The sequence below is a fragment of the Podarcis gaigeae genome (genome assembly GCF_964106915.1).
Source record: "Podarcis gaigeae genome assembly, chromosome: 13".
Classification (NCBI taxonomy): domain Eukaryota; kingdom Metazoa; phylum Chordata; class Lepidosauria; order Squamata; family Lacertidae; genus Podarcis; species Podarcis gaigeae.
The window spans coordinates 42,590,156-42,616,577 of NC_139689.1; the positions used below are offsets into that span (position 1 = coordinate 42,590,156).

General features: G+C 45.4%; 1 protein-coding gene across 4 annotated transcripts in view; it reads right to left on the reverse strand.

The window, feature by feature from the left end:
* Positions 1 to 26,422, reverse strand: part of GJC1 (gap junction protein gamma 1) — a 34,822-nt gene that overhangs the window by 5,177 nt on the left and 3,223 nt on the right. Inside the window, exon 1 of one of the 4 annotated variants that reach the window (XM_083709692.1) lies at positions 23,417 to 23,658. The exons of the other annotated variants lie outside the window; for them this stretch is intronic. The gene's annotated coding sequence lies outside the window, so the exon portion shown is untranslated. Of the gene's footprint in view, positions 1 to 23,416; positions 23,659 to 26,422 lie in introns of those variants that run through there. 4 annotated transcript variants of the gene reach the window in all.

Sequence of the window (26,422 nt, forward strand, 5' to 3'; positions counted from 1 at the left end):
AGTTAAAACTACGTCTGGTTTCCATACTGTTACAGGCCACCCCAATTTCTGCCGAGCGGTAGCAGGAGATTCCAGGGGTCTTGGCACTCAACCAGAGTTTCTGTTTCCTTGGGGGAAACTGAGATGCAGCAGAGACTAGTGGCTTTAAGAAATATGGTTCGTTTGCAGAGTTTTATGGAGACAGAGAACACTGTGTTTACATCCCAAGAAGGGCTTGCAGCAGCCCAGCAATGGATATTAGGCATCCTAAGCACCATCCACCTCTCTCTTTGCAACAGCCTGCTGCCCTTTAGTCCCCCCGCATGCAGTTCTGCCCACTTCCTGTTCCTTCTTCCCAGAAACCCCTGCTCCCCACACCTCCGTTGTACAAGGACACCTCTCTTCCTGTGGCAACATCACACACCCCTGTTACCCTGGCAACCTCTCTATGGGCCTTCTGCCGGGTTGATTACATCCATTGAGGGGCTAACGGAAACCAATGTTTCTTCAACGACCCACCATCACCAGGTTGGCCTCATGGGGATGATAGCAGGTGTTATTCCCAGCCCTGGCTAAATTCACGAATGCACGAGTTTGCTCAAATTCTGAACCTTCACTGAATGTGGAGATTATGGGGAGTCTGCCCACCCACCCCCCAATTCATAACAGTACATACCATTTATTCTGATTTGTCAACAGGGCAGTTACATGACAAGTGTGAATTGCTTGCGGGGAAGGAGCAGAACAGCTCTGCAATCTCCATGGATCACCTTAGGTGTAAGATCACCTTAAGGCTGCTTTCTCATGGTTTTGACAAGTTCAGTGATATTTCAGGCAACACTTCGGAATGATCACCGCCATTTTAGCAGTATGTCAATCCCTTCCCAGCCGCATTCAATTTTTAAAGTTGTGGTCGAACACGTAGGGCCCATATTAAAAGCATGTATATTCATGCAGCAGTGCTTAAAGTTTTTAGAAACGTGGTTCAGTGCAAATGTAGAAATCGATTAGAAAAATGAAACAATTCCCTCTGTGCCACCTCCAAGAGAAGGCTGGAAGGATGTGACGATGGTGAAAATGGGGGCCCCAGCCTGTGGAACAGTCTCCCCACAAGTAAATATGTTCCTATTCTCTCGGGTTCCGAGGAATTGCTATATTGGTTTTTGCAGCCATGTTTTTTATGCTAGCAGCTGGGTGCTTATCCTACACCTGGGTGGGGAAATATTTTTTCTTTTTTCATTTTACATGTTTGTATTGTGAATAAACATTTATAAACAGATGTACCGATATGTACAATAGTACCTCGGGTTACATACGCTTCAGGTTACAGACTGCGCTAACCCAGAAATAGTACCTAGGGTTAAGAACTTTGCTTCAGGATGAGAATAGAAATTGTGCTCTGGCAGCATGGCGGCAGCAGGAGACCCCATTAGCTAAAGTGGTGCTTCAGGTTAAGAACAGTTTCAGGTTAAGAATGGACCTCCGGAACGAATTAAGTACTTAACCTGAGGTACCACTGTATTTCATTCTGCCCATAAACAGCTGCAATACTTCTTTGTAAGAAGCAACTCAGAAACTGAACAACAACAACAGCAACAATAACAATAACAGAGAGTGGAAAAAGCGGTGATTGCACAGTGCTAGAAGTTGCCAGCCTGGATAGCGAGTTCATTGTGGATTCATATCAGGGATTTCCCGATTTGTAACTCAGCCAGGTATTGTACACTAAAGGGAAGCTACAGAACGGAACTTCACTCCCTGTAGTTGTCATAATTTTGCATTACTGCTGAGAATGGCAAAGGCTTTTCTGAGGACAAAGGGGAAGTCAGAGCAAAAAGTATTATTCTTCCATTTTTATCTGTTTTCTGGCTCAGCTGCGTGCTTGTTGTTTTTTTAAAAAAGCAACATTCTGCAGTCTTGCTGTTCAGAGGTCACCCGTCCCCAGAGAAAAATGAAGGCTGCCAATTTATACAATTATCGGAAACAAGGGTGAAGCTTCTCCCGAACAGCATCATTTCACATGGTATAAGGGGTGGGGAGGGGGAATCATGTCTGAAGAAGTTCCTGCATCCAAAAAGCCAGCATGTCAGGGACAAGAGCCCAACCTGGTCTCCTCTCCTGACAAACTATTTTTCTAGTTCTGGCTCCATGTTCAGCCACGGACATGCAGAAGACACACACACGCTCAATGTCTATGTCTGGGTACGGCTGCCCAAAGGCGAGGACTGTGTGTAAGAAATACACTGCCATTGCCAGGACTGCGTTTAACATTCCACCACAAACCGCCGCAGTGAAACAGGAAGCTCCATTACAGTAGTAGCAGCAGCAGCCGCGACTTAAAAAAAAAATCAAGCAAACCGTATGCCTATGTAAGAGGCAAGAAAAGACCAGGGGAATATCTCAAAGAGATGATAATTAATAAACAAACAAATATTTGAAAGAAAATTGTACTCATATAAAAACATTTGTAGCATTGACATGAAATGTTTTGTAATGAGAAATTAAGATGCTGATTTATAAATAAGAATGTGATTTCATAAGGCTCATATATGATAAAGAAGTGATTATGGGAATGCAATAGATATGTTAAATGTTATAGGGATGTCAGAAAGAGAGACGGAAGGAAGTCGAAGTTCATTTTGAGCAAACAACATAAGCTGTGAATATGTGTATGGAATTAAGATGAAATATGGAAAAATCAATAAAAATTATGATAATAAATAAATTAATAATAACAATTTATTATTTATATCCAGCCCATCTGGCTGGGTTTTTCTAGCCACTCTGGGCGGCTTCCAACAGAATATTAAAATCCAATACTCAATTAAACATTAAAAGCTTCCCTAAACAGGGCTGCCTTCAGATGTCTTCTACAAGTCTGGTAGTTGTTTTTCTCTTTGACATCGGGTGGGAGGGCGTTCCACAGGGCGGGCGCCACTACCGAGAAGGCCCTCTGCCTGGTTCCCTGTAACTTGGCTTCTCGCAGTGAGGGAACCGCCAGAAGGCCCTCGGCACTGGACCTCAAGCAACGGCAAGCAAATTGTCACAAAATTTGACTCATTCCTGGGATAGACAGCCATTTCCCTCCCAAAATTGGAAGGAGTCCAATCCATACCAGGTTAAGTTCTGAGGCCTTCAATCTCCCAACTGCTTCCGATGGCTTCATAAAGAAGTTAAATAGCATTGGGGATACAACATTGCCCCACAGAGCTTCATACTATTCCCAGAGACCAGCCATGCAAGTGGGGGGGGGGCATTCCAGAGCAGTGCCCCCCAACACCCAAGAGACACCCCAGGAGGACAACGCAGTCAGTGGTAGCAAAAGCTGCCAAGACATCCAGTGTGGGGCTGCCTACAAGTGACACCCCCTCCAATTTAGGTCGGTATGGAGTAGAGTTCAATCCACTCCAACCCATTTCTCCCACCCAGCTTTCAGCTCTTCCATTCAGGCCAGTTCCCAGCTCAAGCATAACTAAATCATGGCTGAGAGTGGCCCTACTAAGTACTGACTTGGCATTCAATAATAGCATCACCAGGGTAGACAAGTCACCAGTTAACCTGCAGGGCAAGATCAGTAGAGGGGATGACCACTGTGGCTCCCATAAAGAGCTATACAGTGGTACCTCGGGTTACATACGCTTCAGGTTACATACGCTTCAGGTTACAGACTCCGCTAACCCAGAAATAGTACCTCGGGTTAAGAACTTTGCTTCAGGATGAGAAAAGAAATTGTCCTCTGGCGGCGCAGCGGCAGCAGGAGGCCCCATTAGCTAAAGTGGTGCTTCAGATTAAGAACAGTTTCAGGTTAAGTACAGACCTCCGGAACAAATTAAGTACTTAACCCGAGGTACCACTGTAGTCAGTCTGATAAGAGCCAGCCTTTGAATCATAGAAGAAGAAGAAGAAGAAGAAGAAGAAGAAGAAGAAGAAGAGTAGTAGTAGTAGTAGTAGTAGTTTGGATTTGATATCCCGCTTTATCACTACCCTAAGGAGTCTCAAAGCAGCTAACATTCTCCTTTCCCTTCCTCCCCCACAACAAACACTCTGTGAGGTGAGTGGGGCTGAGAGACTTCAGAGAAGTGTGACTAGCCCAAGGTCACCCAGCAGCTACATGCGGAGGAGTGGGGAAGCGAACCCGGTTCACCAGATTACGAGTCTACCACTCTTAACCACTATACCACACTGGCTCTCATAGAATTGGAAAGGCCCACAACAGCCATCTATCTGGTCCAACCCCTGCAATGCAGGAATATTTTGCCCAACATGGGGCTTGAACACACAACCCTTAAGAGATTGAGCTACTGTTCTCCCAGCGTTTTGTCTGCAGCATGTGATACCAGCAGCACAGCAAGGCAAGGCAAGGCAAGGCAAGGCAAGGCAAGGCAAGGCAAGGCAAGGCAAGGCAAGGCAAGGCAAGGCAAGGGGGATGGAACAGGAAAGGTCTAGGTGGGGGCTAACCCCCTCCCCAGCTCAACCCCCGTTCTCACCTGCTGAAAAACATTCCAGCAGGATTCTTTTCGAGCCTTTAGGTACAGTCAGGTTATAAACCGAAAACGAACACATTCCTTGTTAGGGAAGGGGTAGAAAGACAGTGGAGAAGCGGGTATGTGCATTTTGCAGAGCTAATAAACGAGCAATTACTAAGGATGGATGCACTCAAGGGAGAAATTCCAGCAGCGGCCACATCTGATTATGTCTCCTAAATTCAATTAGAGTCATTCATCTTTCAGGCTCCGTACGGATGCCAACTACACCGCCATCCATTTCCATGCCCTGCAAAACTGGTCTGGTTTCGGGGGCAGAGATATGGGGCCAAATTTTGGTATGATTTAATTAGCAACCTAGGTTTCCCAGAACTCGTTACGATTCCTTTTCCCTGAGAACCAGTAACACTGAACAATTCATTCAGCTCTCACTGGAAGGACTGATCCTGAAGCTGAGGCTCCAATACTTTGGCCACCTCATGAGAAGGGAAGACTCCCTGGAAAAGACCCTGATGTTGGGAAAGATGGAGGGCACAAGGAGAAGGGGACGGCAGAGGATGAGATGGTTGGATAGTGTTCTCAAAGTCACGAGCATGAGTTTGACCAAACTGTGGGAGGCAGTGGAAGACAGAAGTGCCTGGCGTGCTCTGGTCCATGGGGTCACGAAGAGTCGGGCACGACTAAATGACAACAAAAATAATAATCTGACCAGAGAAACACACACACACAAAAGAACCCCTAACTAGTTTTTTGAGGGTGTAGAACATGGCCAACTAGGGTAAAACTAGACATTACGTGGGAGACTCTTGATCGCATCTCCCAATTTATTTGCTTAAAGGCAGCTTGCATGAGATGCAAAGCTAATTGCCTCCCCTATCACTCATCCGATAAGTATCTCTCTCACACACTTATTTTGAAATGGGCTTCAAAATTAAATGGGGCGTCTAAGGTAAACTGTTTAGGTGTAGGCCTGGGCGATATATCAGTATGAGGAGCAGACCACGATGTCGGTTTCACTATATCACTGGTGAAACCGCCACTGCTCCCAAGTCCCTCTGCTGGTGCGGTTTCACCAGCAATACATCGCTGGGTGAAGCCGCCATCCCATTCTGCCCTCATACTGTGCAGAGGAAGAAAGAAACTGCATCTGCGAGGTGCCGATACAGCTCCCTCAGCATCTTTTAACTGCTTGGCTGAGGAGCGTGCGGTTACTGCTCCTCTCCGAGCAGGTAAAGGATCCCCCAGCCCGGCTCTGGCTCCCCCGAAAGTGGGGGGAGCACCGGGGACTGCTCTGCCAGGGATGGGGTCCGGGGATGCCGGACTGTGATGCTGGAAAGCTGATGTTACCCAGCCCTACTTAGGTGTAGCTGCAAAAACAGATACAGTGGTACCTCGGGTTAAGAACTTAATTCGTTCTGGAGATCCGCTCTTAACCTGAAACTGTTCTTAACCTGAGGTACCACTTTAGCTAATGAGGCCTCCTGCTGCTGCCGCGCTGCTGCTGCACGATTTCTGTTCTCATCCTGAAGCAAAGTTCTTAACCCGAGGTATTATTTCTGGCTTAGCGAAGTCTGTAACCTGAAGCGTTTGTAACCTGAAGTGTCTGTAACCCGAGGTACCACTGTACTTCCTCACAAGTATCTACGAATGAGTTTTCTAGCCAGCAACATTTCCTAAGTGCATCTGTAAAGACATGCCACTGCAGCTGCAAAGGAACTACAGTAGAATTCTATCAGTTATATTTTATCTACACAATCAGAATGAATTTCTGGAACCAAACTGCTTTTCCTGTGCAACCTGAGCAGGAGTAGTCACCTGTATGGAAAAAGAGGTCGGAATAGGCCAATATATATGTGGGCTGTCCCTGGATCAAGTGATTTTTCACTAGCCGGATGTTTCACTGAGAATCAATCACAGTCATTCTGTCATTTGAAAAACAAGATTTTAGAGCCGTCTGGCCCCAAAATGGAAGCTAGTCATTCCATTTTGGCGACTGCAACTATGGATCAAGGCAGAGTTTTCCAAATTTTTCATGTTGGTGATGACACTTTTTAGACATGCATCATTTCACGACATGGTAATTCAGTTTTACTAGCAAACCGGAGGTTAAACTAACCCCTTTCCAGCCCCGAGAGGAGCAGAGGGAGAGTTCACACAACACACCTACACTCTGCAGTCAGTACACGAATGTGTCACAACACAGAGTTTGGAAATCTCTGTTTTAAGGAGCCATTTGGCTCCTAGACTATGTATCTGATTTTCTAACACACAGTGTTTTAAAATATGCACCACAGTCCTGACCCTGGCTAGAGAGCCGTTTTCCAGAGTAAGTGCCCCTCCTGGGAGCACCACACATTTTAAACAGAACCATTCTTATTTATCTGATGGGAGTCCAGATTACCTGTATACAGCAGAACCTCTGCTTACATTACCCTCGGGTAACGTAAACTTCAGGCTGCGAAAGCCACAAACCCAGAAGTGTTTTTCCGGGTTTCGCCGCTCGCGCATGTGCAGAAGCGGTCTATCGTGCTGTGCGCATGCGCAGAATAGGCATCTCCGGTTGTGGAAACCTTGAGCTCTGGAACGGATCCGGTCCGCAACCAGAGGTACCACTGTATATAGAGCATCCATCCTGATTTGCTTGCACAAAGTATGTGGCGAGGTTAGATATACTCAGTTATTTACTGATCATTCATTTCGATTTGATTGCAGGATGTTAGAAGGTGTTGTATCAAATAAACGTTACCCTGTGCTTTCTAGTGCATTTTCCTTATGGCAAGAGTCTCATTCAGCGGCGACAAGCAGATTTGTTGCACGAGAGCTCCAAATGAACTTTAATTAAGCAGCCTGGATGGGATGCAGGTGGCGCTGTAGGTTAAACCACAGAGCCTAGGACTTGCCGATCAGAAGGTCAGCGGTTCAAATCCCCATGACGGGGTGAGCTCCCACTGCTCAGTCCCTGCTCCTGCCAACCTAGCAGTTCAAAAGCACGTCATAGTGCACGTAGATAAATAGGTACCACTCCGGTGGGAAGGTAAACGGCATTTCCATGCGCTGCTCTGGTTCGCCAGAAGCAGCTTAGTCATGCTGGCCACATGACCTGGAAGCTGTATGCCGGCTCCCTCGGCCAATAAAGTGAGATGAGCGCCACAACCCCAGAGTCGGCCACGACTGGACCTAATGGTCAGGGGTCCCTTTACCTTTAAGCAGCCTGGGTTTGCCAGTATGTGACTGAGTCCCACCCCAAAATAGCGACAGTCTGGAGGTGCTTTGGGAAAGGCCAGGTAATAGCCAGTTCACACCACAAAACCTGTGCCTCCAGGTCTGTCTGCCTGAATCCTAATTCAAAAATTCTATGCAAGTTTTAAAAACAAAATCTCTCATCTCTGTGCGTTGCAGGGGGTTGGGCTAGATGACCCTTTAAGGTCCCTTCGCAACTCTATAAATTATATGATTCTATGGTTCTTATATAACAGCTGAGTGAGAATTCTGATACATCCCGCCCCCCCCTTTGCAAATGTTTCCCAAATAACTGGGGTTATTCAAAGCATGCCTTGCCCATCTCATGTGACATGTTGAAAACAGAAGACGAGTTCAAAAAAAGCCACTAATGTCAATGTTGATTTGAAAACGTCTTCTCAAGAGACGTTTTGTTTGACAAGAAGCTTTTGCTCCGCTTGCCTAGTCTGGGCATTTTAACAAGGCATGGCTGATCCCCCCCCCCCCCACATCCTTTTCCGAAGAATCCAAAAACCACTTGTGAAATTATTAGACCTTAGATCTTTCTTCTATGCATAAAACCAAGATGTCAAAATATCTGGGGGAAGAAATCTGGGGGGAGGAGCACAGCTATAGATCCACAGGATGTTTTTCTGCAGCCAAAAAAATGTAATATGTCAACTTAGCTGCCTTTGCTCTTTCAACAAATCCAGGCACATAGATTGTTGAAAGACACAGAAAATTGCATGTCCTGTACTGAAAATTCAAAAGAAGCTTTCCATGCTCTATTGCATGCTCCTACTAGCATGGAAAGGGGAAAGGTACCAAGGAAGGGGGGAAAGCAGCCCAAATCACATTTAGCACATCCCATCAGATATCAAGGAAATAAACAACTATCTGACTTTTAGAAGACATCTGAAGGCAGCCCTCTTTAGGGAAGTTTTTAACGTTTGGTGTTTTATTGTGTTTTTAACATTTTGCTGGGAGCCACCTCGAGTGGCTGGGGCAACCCAGTCAAATGGGAAGCACATAATTAATAAAATTGTTGTTATTATTAGTAGTAGTTTGGGAACACTTTTTAGTTACGTTGCAGGAGCTACATTGCTATCAATGGCAACTGTGACTTAAACAAGGCTGGTGTGTTAGGTTTTGCACACAGATAAAATACGTTCTCTGACCTAAAACCTAACCTCTGGACAGTGGTAACTGAGAATAAATCACCTGTAAATGTAAAGGTAAAGGATGGTTAAGTTTAGTCAAAGGAGACTATGGGGTTGCGGCGCTCATCTCGCTTTCAGGACTTGGGAACCGGCCTTTGTCCACAGACAGCTTTCCGGGTCATGTGGCCAGCATGACTAAACCACTTCTGGTGCAACAGAACACCATGATGGAAGCCAGAGCACATGGAAACGACGTTTACCTTCCCGCCACAGCAGTACCCTTTTATCTACCTGCACTGGTGTGCTTTCAAACTGCTGGGTTGGCAGGAGCTGGGACAGTGCCATCCCAGCTTTGCAACTTAAGAATCACAGAACTGTAGATTTGGAAGGGATCCTGAGGGTCACCTAGTCCAACCCTCTGCAAGGCAGGAATCTCAACTGGATCACCCATGACAGATGGCTATCCAACCTCTGCTTAAAAACCTCCAAAGGAGGACATCTCATGACCTCCTAGGGGAGTCTGTTCAAACAGCTTTTACTGTCAGAAAGTTCTTCCTGATTGGTCAGAATCTCCCTTCTTGTAACTTGGTTCCATTGGATTGGCTCCTACCCTCCGTAGCAGGAGAAAAATACCGAGTCGGGCATATGTCTCTACCAGGGCCCTACTCGTGTGTAGGCTGAACTCATGACAACAAAAAGCTTGCTCCATCCTTCCTGGGACAGCCCTTTAGATTTTTGAAGATGGCTATCATATCTCCTCAGTCTCCTCTTTACCAGGCTAAACATACCCAAATTCCTTCAACCACTCCTTATAAGGTTTGGTTTCCAGACCCCTGATCATCTTGGTTGCCCTCGCACTGCAGTAGGATGCTGACTCAGCCATGCTGTTTTCCCAAAAACATTAAACGTTGCAGCGTATCACTGCACTCTTCCTTTATCTTATCAAATTTGCAAAAGCAGCTGCAAAAACTGCTCCAGGAATGGTTGCAAAGGTGTTTTAGGTAACAGCTTCACAGCCAGCTATTCTCCAGTTTAAGCTAAACCGCCCTGAAAACGTGCCCAAATCCTTTCATCATAGTTTATCCTGGGACAAAATAAGGGATGTTTATATGGAGATCAGCAGGGGAACTTTTGAAGTGGCTACACTGCTCTCAAATTGGTACATCTGCCTGCACTCTTAAAAAGACTAGGAAGATAGAAACACAGTTTAAGAACAAACAACAAACCAACAGTGGGGACTGGGTTGGCTCAGGATTTTTTTTTTTGGGCAAACCTGCTTTCTTTTGCTCATGTGAAACTCCTTTCAGAAACAGTTACGCTCGAAGCCCACTCCTTGGGGGAAAAAGCAATAACCTCGCACAAAAGAGCACGTTTCACCTATGATTAAATGTGAAGTGTGAATGGGCATGACAGTGGCAGAGGCAAGGCACGCAAACACACACCCCTGCAGGCTTTTTTGAGAGGTCATGCACCAAGGGCTTGGAGTACGCATTCAGACAGCTCCGATGTCAGGAGTGACTGCTTCTGAAAACCGTGAGCCATGACAAGGACCACTGTGACAGACTGGCACACAAACCCACAAAATTTATTCATCTCCTTACTAGTGTCCCTTTGACACACACCTCTGTTACCTCATTCGCAACACACCGATGTTCCAAAAGGGAAAACGAGAACCAGCCAGTAGGCACTGCCTTAGCGTCTGACTTCCTCCCCGCCCCCATTGTGCTAATTAAGTACCAACCGTGCATGTACACAAATGTGCACACACTTTGTTTTTCAAATATTTTCCATGCCCTGAAGTGCACAAAAGAACAGACTCAGGCCAGGCAACTGTAAATTCTCAGCATACTATTTTTAATGTCGGCTGCTTGCACAGTTTTCCCTTTTTTGCCCCCTTTGCAAATCTGAGGAATCACAAGGGGGGGGGGGTTGGAATCCGTTCAGGAGTGCGCCAGAAATAGTTACGAGCACAGCCATAAAATAAAGAAAGCATCAAGGAAGTACCGGGCATGGGAAGGGGAACAGCACCAAGTCAAGAGTTGATTCACCCACCCCAAAACCAAACCACGTTTTGCCAACCCCAAACGGAGTGTTTTGAAGGCTGATGTCTCCCCTTATTGGATCAACACTGGATCATCCTTGGATCAGACAAACCCAAATTTACAGGTGGGAAAGAATTGAGACTAGTGTCGTTTAAGCAGCCTTCCTCAGACTCGGCCCTCCAGATGTTTTGAGACTACAATCCTCATCATCCCTGACCACTGGTCCTGCTAGCTAGGGATCATGGGAGTTGTAGGCCAAAAACATCTGGAGGGCCGAGGTTGAGGAAGTCTGCGTTTAAGGGCAACATCATGTGGACTATCAAATTTAACAGAAATGCAACAGCTGCAAAAGTACAGCAAACTCCAGTGTGAATAAGTCCCAAGAGTGATATATTGATCAGCTGTTTGATTTGGTGGGGTGGCCATACTGAAAAACATGCAAAGGCCCTTCAGGTAAAGGTAAAGGGACCCCTGACCATTAGGTGCAGTCATGGCCGACTCTGGGGTTGCGGTGCTCATCTTGCTTTATTGGCCGAGGGAGCCAGCGTACAGCTTCCGGGTGGCCAGCATGACTAAGCTGCTTCTGGCAAACCAGAGCAGCGCACGGAAAAGCCGTTTACCTTCCTGCCAGAGCGGTAACTATTTATCTACTTGCTAGGTTGGCAGGAGCAGGGACCGAGCAACAGGAGCTCACCCCGTCGCGGGGATTCAAACTGCCGACCTACAGAACGGCAAGTCCTAGGCTCTGTAGTTTAACCCACAGCGCCACCCGTGCCCCTGAAAAGGCCCTTAGGTCCCCTGTAACCGTTAACCGCACAACCACACCCCCAACTAAAAACACCTTTCAGCTGCTATCTAGGAAACAGAGTAAGACCTATTGCACTCCAATGGGGATCAAAGAGATCGCCAACCAAGCATGACAAACTGGCCACTAAAACTGCCCAAGGAAAGATGAAATCTGGATTAAATACCTTATCAAAATTTACAGGCTAGCATTTGGATGGCGGTGGGGGGGCTCAGCAAAACCTTGCAAGTATGGACACCACCGATTCCCTAATAAACTCCCAACTGTAACCACCCTCAGCTGGTAAAGGTTTTGACTTAGGGAGAAGGAAATGGAATAGTGGTGGCAGTTTCCATACTTTCCTAACATACTCTTCTGTCTTCCCATGGTTTCAAGTTGTGCTGGGATCTATCTGACAGGCAAACTTGTGAAGCTACTGCCGTTTCATATAACTTCACTCTACTTTTTTGGCGAGCACTATCTTAGCATCACATTTATACTTTCTATCAATCTTTGAATTACTCCTAAAATAATTTCGGCTTCTGGACATTAAGATATTCTGCTTAGTCGTTCTTAAATGAAACAACATTGATAGCGCTAATTAAGTAATACTATAAAAAACAAAAATGAAAGAAAACCCTGCTGTTTTTCTGGTTACCAACCTATCAGCAATATTTTCAATTAAAAAACAACAACTTTCAATCCAAAAAGACACCTACACTATTAAAAAAACAACACACAAGGTTGTGCATGTCACCAGAGGAAAGATGGGATATATAAATAATGGAAATAAATAAATTGGAATAGTCTACACGAGAGGGTCCAGGTGTGTCTTAAATCAGCATCCCAGATGTGCACTGTAATAAAAGAACAACTCACAAGACCCTGATCAACTCAGTATCTCTGGTGTAAAAAGGCAGTATCACTTCACATCAAGTACACACACCATGAAACGTCTGGAACAAGCATGAACACAACTGCTGCAGTGCCCAGGTTGAGTTTCTGCAGAAGCTTCACTATCTTACCGTGGAACAAATGGGTTTTAACAACCCGGTATTTAACTCTGTTTTAAGGTTTAAGCTTCCTTGAGAACTCTCTGAGGGCTAGTAAAAGAAGTATAATTTGCTTTAAATAAATATATGTCCAGGAAATATAATCCATTTCCACCATGGCACATTACTGCGGTTTCGGCAGACACAGTAATCTGCCACACAGCCATGGGGTGGGTGGGTGTGTCAATCAACGCAGTGGTGAATTTCTAAAAAGAAAGGTGCTGGGGGAATCACGCACGCCTCAAAAGCAGCACCCTCTATCTTGGGCACTCCGCCTTCTAAACCCAGGCAGAGGGGAGCAAGCGGCAAACATTCGGACACAAGGGGAAAGACTAAGGCAGGGGTAGGCAAACTAAGGCCCAGGGGCTGGATCCGGCCCAACTGCCTTCAAAATCCGGCCCACGGACGGTCCAGGAATCAGCATGTTTTTACATGAGTAGAATGTGTGCTTTTATTTAAAATGCATCTCTGGGTTATTTGTAGGCCATAGGAATTTGTTCATTTCCTCCCCCCCGCAAAAAAATATAGTCCAGCCCCCCACAAGGCCTGAGGGACAGTGGACCGGCCCCCTGCTAAAAAAGTTTGCTGACCCCTGGACTAAGGAATCAAACCCACATCACTGGTAGCAGGCATCTGGCTCCATGCAACCACTCGCTTATCCACTGAAAAGCATCTTATGTGGGGCAGGAGCGAAGTGAAGTTTCTATTGCAAACTGAACACGTGTCTTGGCATGAGAGGCAAGCCACTTTGGGAAGGGGATATAACCAGCCTTAAGATGTTTGCTGGGCAACACTTTTCAGCCTTTGGAAAAGCAGATGCACTTCTCTTCATTGCTAAATGTCAGGCCTGAGCCAGAGCTACTGATAGGTTGCTGAAATTGTAGAACCATCAGATTGTAGAGATGGGAAGTACTGTGAGGGTCATCTAACCCAACCCACTGCAGGAATCTTTTGCCCAATTTGGGGCCCAAACTCACATGAGTCTCATGCTTTACTAACTAAGACGGTGGCCACTTAGTCCCTCCTCCAGTCTACCACACTGCTGTTGGGTTAGTGTTGCGTATGAACCCAATATGTTTATCTCCCACAGGCAAACCACAAGTGGTTAACCACGGAACAAATCTTCGCAAACCCAGCTTCTGGTGTGATGGTAAGCCAATCTATAGCTTAGATCACAGCAACTATAGTGGGGTAGGAGACCTGAAAATAATGCAAACGTATTTCAAACCTAGCAACCAATGTGGCCCTTTGGTTTCAGATAGTACATGGGTTGTGGGATGCGGGTGGCACTGCGGTCTAAACCACTGAGCCTCTTGGGCTTGCCAACCAGAAGGTTGGCAGTTCGAATCCCTGTGACAGGGTGAGCTCCTGTTGCTCTGTTCCAGGTCCTGCCAACCTAGCAGTTCAAAAGCACGCCAGCGCAAGTAGATAAATAGGTACCTCTGCGGCGGGAAGGTAAACGGCGTTTCTGTGCACTCTGGTTTCCGTCACGGTGCTCCGTTGCACCAGAAGCAGTTTAGTCCCGGAAAACTGCCTGTGGACAAACACCAACTCCCTTGGCTTCAAGTGAGATGAGCGCCACAGCCCCATAGTCACATTTGACTGGACTTAAACATCCAGGGGTCCTTTACCTTTTTTTACCTAGTACATGGATAGATGAGTCTAAAAAGCCTGGAACACAAATGTTCATGATCTTCTAACAGCTATGGCGGCTCATCTACTAGAAGTAATGTATTTAGCATTAACTCTGGAAGCGTATACTCAATTCTGACCGAACTAAGCCTCCTAGAGCAAAAACCTCCCACACCTGCCCACCAGAAACAATATTTCCATATTGTCAGGATTCAACCTCAATCAGTTAGCCACAATCCATCCCCCACAACCACCTTCAGACACCCAAACAGGACATTTAGCGCCCTCACTTGTTCCGATTTAAAGGAGAGGTAGAACTGGGTATCATCCGCATACTGGTGAACATCCAGCCTAGACCCCTGATGATCTCTTCCAGCGGCTTCATATAGATGTCAAAAAGCATGCGGGAGAAGATGGAGCCCTGAGGCACCCCATAAGTGAGTGCCCATTGGTCCGAAAACTTACCCCCCAGCCAGTGTTAGAAACTGAGATAATGAAAGCTAGGAGCTAAATGTCACCTTAAACAACGGAATGTCTAGGTGTGCTTTAATAACAAGAATACAAAGCTGAAAATAAATGAACTGCAGCTAAAATATTATGTTCATTTTTCACATTGTTCTAGTCCTTCCCTTGCCCACCCTCCTAATTATTCTTAAGGGGTCTCTTCTCCATTCTTCAGAGAGTAGCTGGAAGTGGGGAGGCTGAAAAAGGTCCTCCTTTCTTTCCCTTTGCAGTTTTAATCTGAAATCTTAGGCACAGTACTGTGCCCAGAGCTCAGAAACTGTTCATGCGAATGAAATTCCCTGTCGCAAAATGTGCCTAGAACAATGGGAGTTTTGAACACTGCCCCCAACACCACTTTCTGGACATGACCCAGGAGGAAGGAGCGGAACCACTGCATAACAGTGCCCCCAGCTCCCAGCCCCACTAGAAAAGTCCTGAAGAATACTATGGTCAAAAGCCACTGCGAGATGCAGCAGGACCAGAAACAACTTTCTCCTCTTGTCCTTAGTCTGCAAGAGATCAACAACCAGCGCGACCAAGATGGATTCAGTCCCATGATGGGGCCTGAGTCCCGACTGGAAGGGATCCAAAGGATTCACATCCTCCAGACATGCCTGGAGTTGTTCAGCAACCACCCGCTCAATCACCTTGCCCAGGAATGGAAGATTTGAGACTGGGCAATAGTTGGCCATAGCGGCCAGGACCAAAAATCCTTTTTTAAGAAGCGGTTTAATAACCGCCTCTTTACAGGGTTCAGGGAAAACTCCCTCGCAGAGGGAAGCATTCACCACCCCGCAGAGCCCATCGCCCAGCCCTTCCCGGCTTGCTTTTATGAGGCAGGATGGGCAAGGATCAAGGAGACAGGTGGTTAGTTTCAGTCATCCAAAAAGCCTGTCCATGTCCTCATAGGTAACAGGTTGAAACTGATCCCATTCAACCTGACTCAGACAAGAGCTCTGGCACCTCAACCATGCTACTATGATGGAGAGCCAGGAGTCAGCAAACTTTTTCAGCAGGGGGCCGGTCCACCGTCCCTCAGACCTTGTTGGGGCCAGACTATATTTTGGAGGGGGGAAATGTACAAATTCCTATGCCCCACAAATAACCCAGAGATGCATTTTAAATAAAAGCACACATTCTACCTGTGTAAAAACACCAGGCAGGCCCCACAAATAACCCAGAGATTCATTTTAAATAAAAGGACATATTCTACTCATGTAAAAACACGCTGATTCCCAGACTGTCCGCAGGCTGGATCCGGCCCCTGGGCCTTAGTTTGCCTACCCATGGTGGAGACTATTCATTCTTCCAAATCTGAGCAATTTTTTCTGCAAAAAACCTTTGCAAAATATTTACAGGAGATCCCCACCAACCCTGATGTCGAAGGTGGTTCTGTTAAGACTATGAACCACCTGAAAGTATCTCCTGGAACTGTTTTCTACAGGTGCAACAGAGGTGGCAAAGAGGATCGCTATCACTACATGGTAGGTTTTACGTTGAGCTCTAACCCATGTTTGGTCCTTTTTGGAATGAGTTTTTAATGCTATGAGCATTAATCTGGACTAGACAAATTATGTGCACACCCACACAATCCACGAACGCACAATCCACAAAATCACAAACTGGTTTCTACATGCACAAGAGGGAGGGAGAATATTGTATCCTGAATCCGAGAACACACACAAACTCCAAAGCCATAACCCATCACATCCCCAGTGGAGGCCTGGAAAAAGCATGCTCAACAAGCCTTGTGCATCCACAGGTGTGGCCCAATGCGCGTGTGACACTGTAGCACATTTATATGCCCTATTTGAATCAGGGAGAGTAGCAGCAAACCAACCAGATGTTTTTGCGTATACACAAGAGATACTCCTGTCTTGTAACAGTAAGCTTTGAGACAGCTTGTGTGGTTTATCAGAGAGAGCTATTGAACAAGTAGTAGTCTGAAAATCGCAGTGCCTATGGGGATCTCAGAAACTCAATGGGATCCCACACAGAAAGCAACCTAGCGCACACAACAGGACTTGGGTATATACAGCTGTTGGGGCAAATATTTAAATCTGTAAGAGCCCTGCTAGATCAGACCAAGAGATGGCCTAATCCAGCATCTTTCTTCTGGCATCGGCTAGCCAAACACTTCCAAGAGGCTCTCAAGTATCCAGGCAATATTCATACCCTATTGTCTGCCATAGGACCAAAGGTAAGTTGACTCATAGAGGCTCCATTTGCTTATGACAAACTGCTGGGGGAGGGGGGGGGGACACAGTTTCCATGCATTTGTCTAATCCCCTTTTAAATCCATCTAAGTCTACGGCAAAAGGGTGGCGCTGTGGTCTAAACCACAGGGCCTAGGGCTTGCTGATCAGAAGGTTGGCGGTTCGAATCCCCGCGACAGGGTGAGCTCCCGTTCCTCGGTCCCTGCTCCTGCCAACCTAGCAGTTCAAAAGCACATCAAAGTGCAAGTAAATAGGTACCGCTCTGGCGGGAAGGTAAACGGCATTTCCGTGCGCTGCTCTGGTTTCACCAGAAGCAGCTTAGTCATGCTGGCCACATGACCCGGAAGCTGTGCGCCAGCTCCCTCGGCCAGTAAAGCGAGATGAGTGCCGCAACCCCAGAGTCGGTCACGACTGGACCTAACAGTCAGGGGTCCCTTTACCTTTACCTTTAAGTCTATGGCCACCACTACACCTTGTGGCAGGGAATTCCATAAATTATGTCTTGTGGGACGATGCACGGTCCTTTTCAATTTACTGCCAATCTCACTGGGTTTCTACGTTCCATACTAGGATGAGAATAATGTTTTCTCTATATATATTTTCATATTATGCATGGTTTTCATTCACGTTATCTATGATCTCTATCATATCCTCATTTTGCGGTCTCCCCTCCAACTAAATAAAAAACCCCAATTTTGAACTTTTTTTGCCTCCTATGTCTCCAAATATACCACTTATAGTCTATGAATAATCTATGAAGAGATACACACCATCCATGATGTATGGAAGCGAGAGCTGGACCATAAAGAAGGCTGATCGCCGAAGAATTGATGCTTTTGAATTATGGTGCTGGAGGAGACTCTTGAGAGTCCCATGGACTGCAAGAAGATCAAACCTATCCATTCTGAAGGAAATCAGCCCTGAGTGCTCACTGGAAGGACAGATCGTGAAGCTGAGGCTCCAATACTTTGGCCACCTCATGAGAAGAGAAGACTCCCTGGTAAAGACCCTGATGTTGGGAAAGATGGAGGGCACAAGGAGAAGGGGATGACAGAGGACGAGATGGTTGGACAGTGTTCTCGAAGCTTCCAGCATGAGTTTGACCAAACTGCGGGATGCAGTGGAAAATAGGAGTGCCTGGAGTGCTCTGGTCCATGGGGTCACGAAGAGTCGGACACGACTAAACAACAACAGCATAGGTTTAAAGATACGTGGTTCTTCCTTCAACTTACCCACGACTTCCAAATTATTTTTAATCTCAAAGGATGTATTTGTTTTCAGAAGGTTTAAATGCACCTCTCTACCTGCAGCACAAGAGTCAGTTCGAGCGGAGCAGGTGGCAGTGCCACAATGATGGTATGTCCACCGTCTTGGCGTAGTTACATGCAGCAAACCAATGTTCACAAGCCAAAGTGGGGAGGTGAGTTAAACTGGCACAAGAACACTCATTCTGAGAGTATTTTGAAGCATCTGTTTGAGTTTAAGCAAATAAAACATTTTGCAGCCCAGTGACTCCATAGGGAAATGCCTCTTGCATCAACTCATCCGATTCAAATTTTCCATTGCATTTCAACTTACATACATGCATAACCCCTACACCCCCCCCTTCCTATTTATTTATAGCTTGGGAAGGAAGCCCCAATTAATCTCACAGACTCACAGGGTCCACATACACTTAATTAACTGCACAGTAAAGTTAACAGTCTAGCAGGCAGGGATGTGAGCATTTCCGATTTCACAAATCGGTACTGGGCGCAGAATTCAGGACCCCAAGACTAACTGGATTCCTTTTCCTTTTCTCTGCCTTGGTTTAAGGAACTCGGCTGCTAGTGCAAAACTCTCTGAAGGCAGATTTCAAACCAATGTGAGCAATGCCAGGTAATATCCCAAAAGCCAGTCCTGGGGGTAGGTGATGAGCAGACTGGGTCTTCAGCACAGCTCTAACGCCCCACTAAGTATATATGGCAAATTTGCTAACTACATGTCCTTTATACAAGTCACAGAATTGAGCTTTTCGTGGAGCAGAATTTGGGAGTTCCTGGTGCCATTTCCTACCCTACGAAGTATACACTGAGGAATACAATGAGGATGTATCCCTCCGGAAATTGTTATAAACAGGTGAACAGTCAACCCCAGCGTTGACTGTTCTCGCAAATAATCTTATACCGTGGGAAAACACTGAAATGTACATGGGAAAAACCACTTTGCTGATGGAAATGCTGGATTTCAATAGTGCCACACCACCCATTTCCTTCCACCCCATGCACTACTGGGAAGACATGTGGGAATGGTTTTAGGTCAGCAGGAACCCCTCTTTCCAAAAAGGTGCATTAAAGCCCTCTGTGACGGACAAATGGGCCTCAAGCAATTATTATTGCCAAGAGTGTTTAGGAATCCGATCCTATTATTTAATCAGTTCTTCAAGTGCATTACTTTCAAATTCAGCATCTGGATTCCAAATTTAGCCAATTAAAGGCAGCCCTCTATAGAGAAAGTTTTTTTTTTATGTTTGATGTTTTATTGTGCACTTATATTTGTTGGAAGGTGGCTGGAGCAACCCAGTCGGATGGGTGGGGTATCAATAATAAAATTATTATTATAATTTCTACAGAAAACAACATTTCCAGTCACTTGAGGACAGCGCTGCTTAGCCGTACTTTAGTCACCCCCTGGTTTAAAAAACTTCACTTAACGTTGCAAACCAGCATTCCTTACAGCGGAATCATCCTGACGGGAGTTCGAAATGTCGTTCTTTTTGACGAGGAAGACTGTGGGAAGAAGAGGAAGGTCAAAGAGGGAGGAAGGGAGCAGCCTGAGATAATGAGCCATTCATAAGAAAAGGGTAACGGACAGCGTAGCTTGATGCAAAGATGATGCAACGGCCGTCCTACTCAAGTGGCCAGCACTAAATCCAGCCACTCACCCTCTGACAAGAGACCATTGAGCCTCTGTGACACACACAAGCACTATGAAAAGAAGCAGAGTTCCTGGTATAGCTTAGCTATAGATTACCAATACCGCCTGGTGTGATTCTAGTGACCTTTGAATCACCGGTTTTGACTGATGTTCTGGTTTCATCTTTATGGGATTAGCTGCTGTGTTTGTTTCTCCTTTTATGTAATGATGTTTTACTGCTTTATTCTACCCTGATTTCCATTTTTATAGCTTTAAAATACCTGACGGTATTTTATTTGTTAACCGCTTCGAACTTTTTTGAAAAGTTGGGTAGGAGTGTTTTAAACAAATGAAGTTGGACGCTTGGTACCGCTCGCTCTGCAATATAGCTGTAAAAACTATGCTCGATTTGAGATTTCAACAAAGACTAGAGCCAAGAGACTTTGGCAATCCCTTACGACGTATTCAGCGGAACCATGATTTTCAAGACAGTCCTCACCTCAAGTCTGGCAAATCTGGAACTATGCTTGATGATAGTCTCTACTTGGGCTTTTGTTATTTTAACTTATGTGCAACTACTTAATTCTATGTCTGTCAGCCTGGATAGCTCAGTTGTTTGGAGTGCGGTGCTGATGATGCCAAGGTTGCAGGTTCAATCCCCATATAGGACAGCTGCATATTCCCTCAGGGTCCCTTCCAACTCTATGGTTCTACATGCCTATTGTTTTTGATCTTTTAATTTTTGTATGTTTTCATAATTGGTTATCTCCATTTTATTTACAGATAGGTAGCCGTGTTGGTCTGCCATAGTCAAAACAAAAAAAAATTCCTTCCAGTAGCACCTTAAAGACCAACTAAGTTAGTTCTTGGTATGAGCGTTCGTGTGCATGCACACTTCTTCAGATACACTGAAACAGAAGTCACCAGACCCTTCTATATAGTGAGAAGGTGGGGAGGGGTATTACTCAGAAGGGTGGTGGGAATGGGTGACTGGCAGATAGCTGTGATGAGCCTGTTGACGACTCTTAATGACTGCAAAAGGTCTTACAGGAAAAAGCAAGGGGTGAGAAGGTGAAAAATGGCTTTGTCAACTTATTACCAAACTTAAAACCATGGAGAGACCTGGTCTGAACAAAGACATTGGATTCTTATCTCATTATACATGACAAAGCCATTTTTCACCTTCTCACCCCTTGCTTTTTCCTGTAAGACCTTTTGCAGTCGTCAAGAGTCGTCAACAGGCTCATCACAGCTATCTGCCAGTCACCCATTCCCACCACCCTTCTGAGTAATACCCCTCCCCACCTTCTCACTATATAGAAGGGTCTGGTGACTTCTGTTTCAGTGTATCTGAAGAAGTGTGCATGCACACGAAAGCTCATACCAAGAACTATCTCCATTTTATATACATTTTAAAATGAAATAATAATCATAAACTTTACCCTCCCCAAAAATATGAATGAATAAAATAGGTGAAAGACTTAAAATACTCTAACGTCCCAAAGGGCAAGGCTAGATCTAATGGACTTCAACGGACATTAGAATAAACATTTTAATGTTTAAGAGCGGTTCAAGAAAAGAACTCAGCTGGGGGAGTGCGTTTGTTTGCTGGAGATCTTCAAACAGAGGTTGGAAAGACGTCTGTTGGAAGAACCTTTGTTCTGAGCAGGGGATTGGACTACGACAGTCCAACATGCTCTGTCCCGACTCTATGCTTCTAAAAACATTAATATCTGCGAATGTTCCGACTTTGGAATGGTGCCTACCAGTAGGTGCAACCACAAAACACAGTCTCAACTCATTCCATCCCACCTACCCCAAATCCCGATTGCAAATGATGTTTCATCATATGGAGAAGGAGGAAGGATCTCCCACAACCTGGGTGCCACACAGTTCCCCTAACCTAGATCCCAAGTTTGGACCCCCTGCATTGATGTCCTGAACCCACGTAGTCCAAGGAGAACAACAGGTGGCAGTTTCATTCCTTATTGGGCAAAGCACTCAAGTTACTGCGTCTCCCAAGGTGCACACATCAAATCTACTACATAGCTAGCTGGACATCTACTCTTTAGGTCTGTGCGCTGAACTCGTGCCTTAGGTATAACAAAGTGCCTATGGTACATTAAGTTTTGTTCAGCAATCTTAACTAAGCCCCACCGAAAAGGAACTGTGGTGGTACTACCAAACCCCACGCCGAGCTCACTCAGAACAACAAAGTTTGCACAAAACATTATTTAATAATACGCAAAATTAACCTCTAAGAGGGGACAAAAATAAACGCAGCACCTCATGGACTGGGGTGGGAGGGGCTGAAAACGTTTTAGAGGCTAAGATTTGGTTCTAGGCTCACTCATGCTTAGAGATGACCCATCAAGTAGCTGGATGATCTTGACAAATGGAGAGCTGGGACGGTAACGGCAAAAAAGAAATTAATCCAAGGCCAAATATGAAATATTCCCCATTTTGAAATCTTAGAAAAGTAGCAGCAAAAGGACGAGTGTGGTAGGACTGGAAAAGAGCCACTGATTTACTGAATCATGAACCTTTGTGGACAGGAAATACTTGTTCAGATGTGCGGAGCAGCCTGAGGAAGTGGTGAATACTCCTGAGCAACAGCGGAAGTTCAGCTGTGTGCCAAAGGTAGCAGGAATGCAAAATACAAGAATACTTAGCATGGTTACAACATACAATGCATGCATCCAAAAAAAACCCCAAAACAAAACAAAACAAAAGCCAAGATATAGTCTACACAATACATCACCCAAAGGGTTAGGCTGTATACCAAAACATTAAACAATTCCATGGCACCATAAAATCAAATGGAGTATGTAACCAGTCATTTGCTATTTCAAATCCTTAGAAGTGTGGGCAAATTTGCAAGCAAAATGCAGTTCTGCAGCTTTTACTCATTTGACCTTCTATATTTGTTTGGATCTTCCCCCTCCCCCAAACTATCAGGCTACCAAATACACGTGTACATGACAATTTAATGGGTATTTATAGTTTTATCTTTTTTAAAAAAATTGAAACCCTCTTGCCTATGCTAAGCTGAAAAACCCCAACAACCGTTTTCAAAAGGTGAAGATTTATCAGGAAGGAATAATGCAATGCTGTTATTCTCCATCCCTTCTACTCTCCATATGCCTCCCAAAACACTTTAATTCAATTAAAGATTTTGTATCAGTGGGTTCAAACCGACAAAGTTCACGGCTGCAATGTTCCTTCTGTCGAAACCCCCCTGGGGGGAAAACCTACAAATCAATATCCTGTTCACACCTAGAACTTGAACTGCTTATTTTCTTTTTCCTTTAAAAAAAACAACACGAAACTCCCATATCTGTTCTTGAAAGCCAAGCTCACTCAAAAGATCCAAAGTTCCCCCCCATTAATGGATGCTTCTTTTGTTGAAAGGACGAGTCTGTCTGCATGCATCTGGCGCAAATACTTACCCTCTCCAGCCGTTTCCAGGAGGGGGGGAAACCAGCTCAAGCCAAGGAGGCATCGAGAGATATGGGACGTAAAAGGACAATGAAGCAGGACAAACATCGGAACGCTTCTAAATGTGGCAGAATCGTCATTAGGACAACCGGCATTCCCAGGGAAGCCGAATGCTTTCCGCGCTCATGAGAAAACAAGTTTTGACAGCGGAAGAAAGACGTTCCAGGCTCGCTATTGTTCGAGGCAACCCGGCACAGCCCTTTTCTCCTCCCCCTATTACAGGGCATGAACATTATATGCATCTCGACCACTCAGCGGGGGTGACGCGCAGCTGTCTTTCACAGAGGCAGGTTATGAGTAACAACAACCTGAAACGTGTCTGTACCAACCCCTTTCATTCATAGCCTTGCAATCTTCCCCCAGCCTACCGGGTGAGATGATTGTGTTACGGAAAGAGTTTGGGGTAGTAAAATATCTCCTTCATCTCTCCCCCCCCCCCCGCAATTAAAGGAAACACCCCTCATTTGCTCAGTCCAGACTCAACTATCACAGCCAAGAACCACAACAGAAAACATCAAGACAGAAATTCCAGGAAGACAAAGGCTGCAGTCCTAAGCGTATTTACTAGGAAGTTAAGTCTCACTGAAACTCGGTGAGATTCACTTCCTACGATACACGTTGAGCATCATTCTAAACATAAGGAGCCATATAACGCTTGATCTATTTGGGGTACACAAAATCTGTTTATAGAAAATAAATCCTGGCTGTTGCTCTGTTTAGTATTCATTCATTCATTCATTCATTCATTCTACTATTAATTGAATTTATATACCACCCTATACCAGGGGTCTCAAGGCTGTTTACAGAACGCTGCATTAATAAAAATAAAAATAAAATATTTAGTACTGAATAACCCCCTTGACCACTTGACCTCTTAATGGCTTTGCACATGAAAGGGAAATGTAATAGGTTACTGATCCTAAGGTTTACATCAGGGGTCAGGAACCTTTTCCAGCCGTGGGCCAGTCCACCATCCCTCAGACCATGTGGTGAGCCGGACTATATTTTTTTTGGGGGGGGGGGGATTGAACGAATTCCTATGCCCCACAAATAACCCAGAGATGCATTTTAAATAAAAGGACACATTCTACTCATGTAAAAACACCAGGCAGGCCCCACAAATAACCCAGAGATGCATTTTAAATAAAAGGACACATTCTACTCATGTAAAAACATGCTGATTTCCAGACCGTCCATAGGCCGGATTGAGAAGGCGATTGGGCCGGATCCGGCCCCCAGGCCTTAGGTTGCCTACCCCTGGTTTACATGAATACACAGTAACGGCGGCACTATAGAGGACCTTGGTTGCCAAGCCAGATTGTGCTGGCACAGAGCCTTCAAATTCAACAGTTGCACAGACAATATACGAACTTTACCTGAAAGCCAACTCAAGAGTGGCACACAGGATGCCTGGCTGCCTTTGCAATACGTAACTACTGTGAGTGTGGATCTTATGACTCCCAAATTTATTAAAGAGGATAACTGACTGGAAATACCCCTTATGACTAGTGCATGACTTAGTCATGAAAAGACTAAGGACTCATCCACACTTTCCATTAAGTGTAGACCTAGCTGCTCAGTTTTCAGTTTGGTCCGGGACTGGTCACTCCCACTTGAGTTTCTGCCTCGGGTTTTACTTGGGGAAAGACCCCTGCAAACACACCTTTCCCCATTCATTAATTCAGTCCGCTCTTCAGAATGTCTCCACCTCCAGCTCTGGCCACCCATGGAAGCAGGGTTGAGCAAGCACAATTCCCCCCTCAATTAAGGGTGTCTTTGCGCTAAACTTTCAGACCTGCCCACAAGCAAAGCACAGTGAGGGACTGAGTCCATGCATTTTGGTTTCCTTTTTTGCACTATAACTGGGGCAGAGAGTTATACATCTTCAAACTGTTCAGCTTGTGGGATTAATTGCCACGAGGTAAGGGTAACGGATGGTTGTCAGCTTAGAAAGCTTCGAGGGAAGATCAGAAGGTATGATTGCTAGCTGCTATTAACTGTGATCTCGAAATGGTCGAACCGTAGACATAGAAGGGACACCAAGGGTCATCTAGTAGTCCAACCACCTGCAAGGCAGGAATCTTAACTAGATCATCCATGACAGATGGTCACCCAACCTTTGCTTAAGAACCTCCAATGAAAGCTCACAACCTAGGGTTGCCATTTTTCAAAAAGTGAAAATCCAGACACAAAAGTTGTTGAGTCTTTTTGTTTTGTTTTGGAGGGGAGGCTTTTTTGGAGGAGCTTTTTAAAGCTTTGCCCAAAGTACTGCAAGATCTCAAACAAAAGTGAAGTTTTTGAGCTATTTTTAAGGAAATTCACAAAAATCTACACTTCCAACATGGGTTGCCATACATCCAGATTTTCCCCAGACATTTCAGTGATTTCCGCCCGGAAAAGGTTTCCAACAGCTGAACCCCCGCAATATCTGGAAAATTCTGGACGGATGGCAACCCTATCACAACCTCTCAAGGAGTCTGTTCCACTGTCAAACAGCTCTTACTATCAGAAAGTTCTTCCTGATGTTTAGCTGTAATCTTTTTTTTTTTTTGTAACTTGAAGCTATTGGATCAGGCCCTAGCCTCCAGAACAGTAGAAAACACTCTTGCTTCATCCTCCATGCGACAGCCCTTTAGATATTTGAAGACAGCTATCCTATCACCTCTCAGTCTCCTCTTTGGGAGGCTAAACACACCCTATTCCTTCAACCATTCCTCATAAGGCTTGGTTTCAAGACCCTCAGTCAGCCTCCTCTGCACGTGTTCCAGCTTGTTAATATCCTTCTTAAATGGTGGTGCTCAGTTGGGTGGGGTCAACTGTGGAAGAGAGGCCTGTTGCCTTCCTACTCTGCTTGTGGCTTTCCTTCCCAGAGGCATCGAGGTGGGCCCTGAGTCTCTCTCAGCAAGCCTGTCCACCCAACTCTTCCTATTATGTCCCCATACACCAGTGGTTCTCGA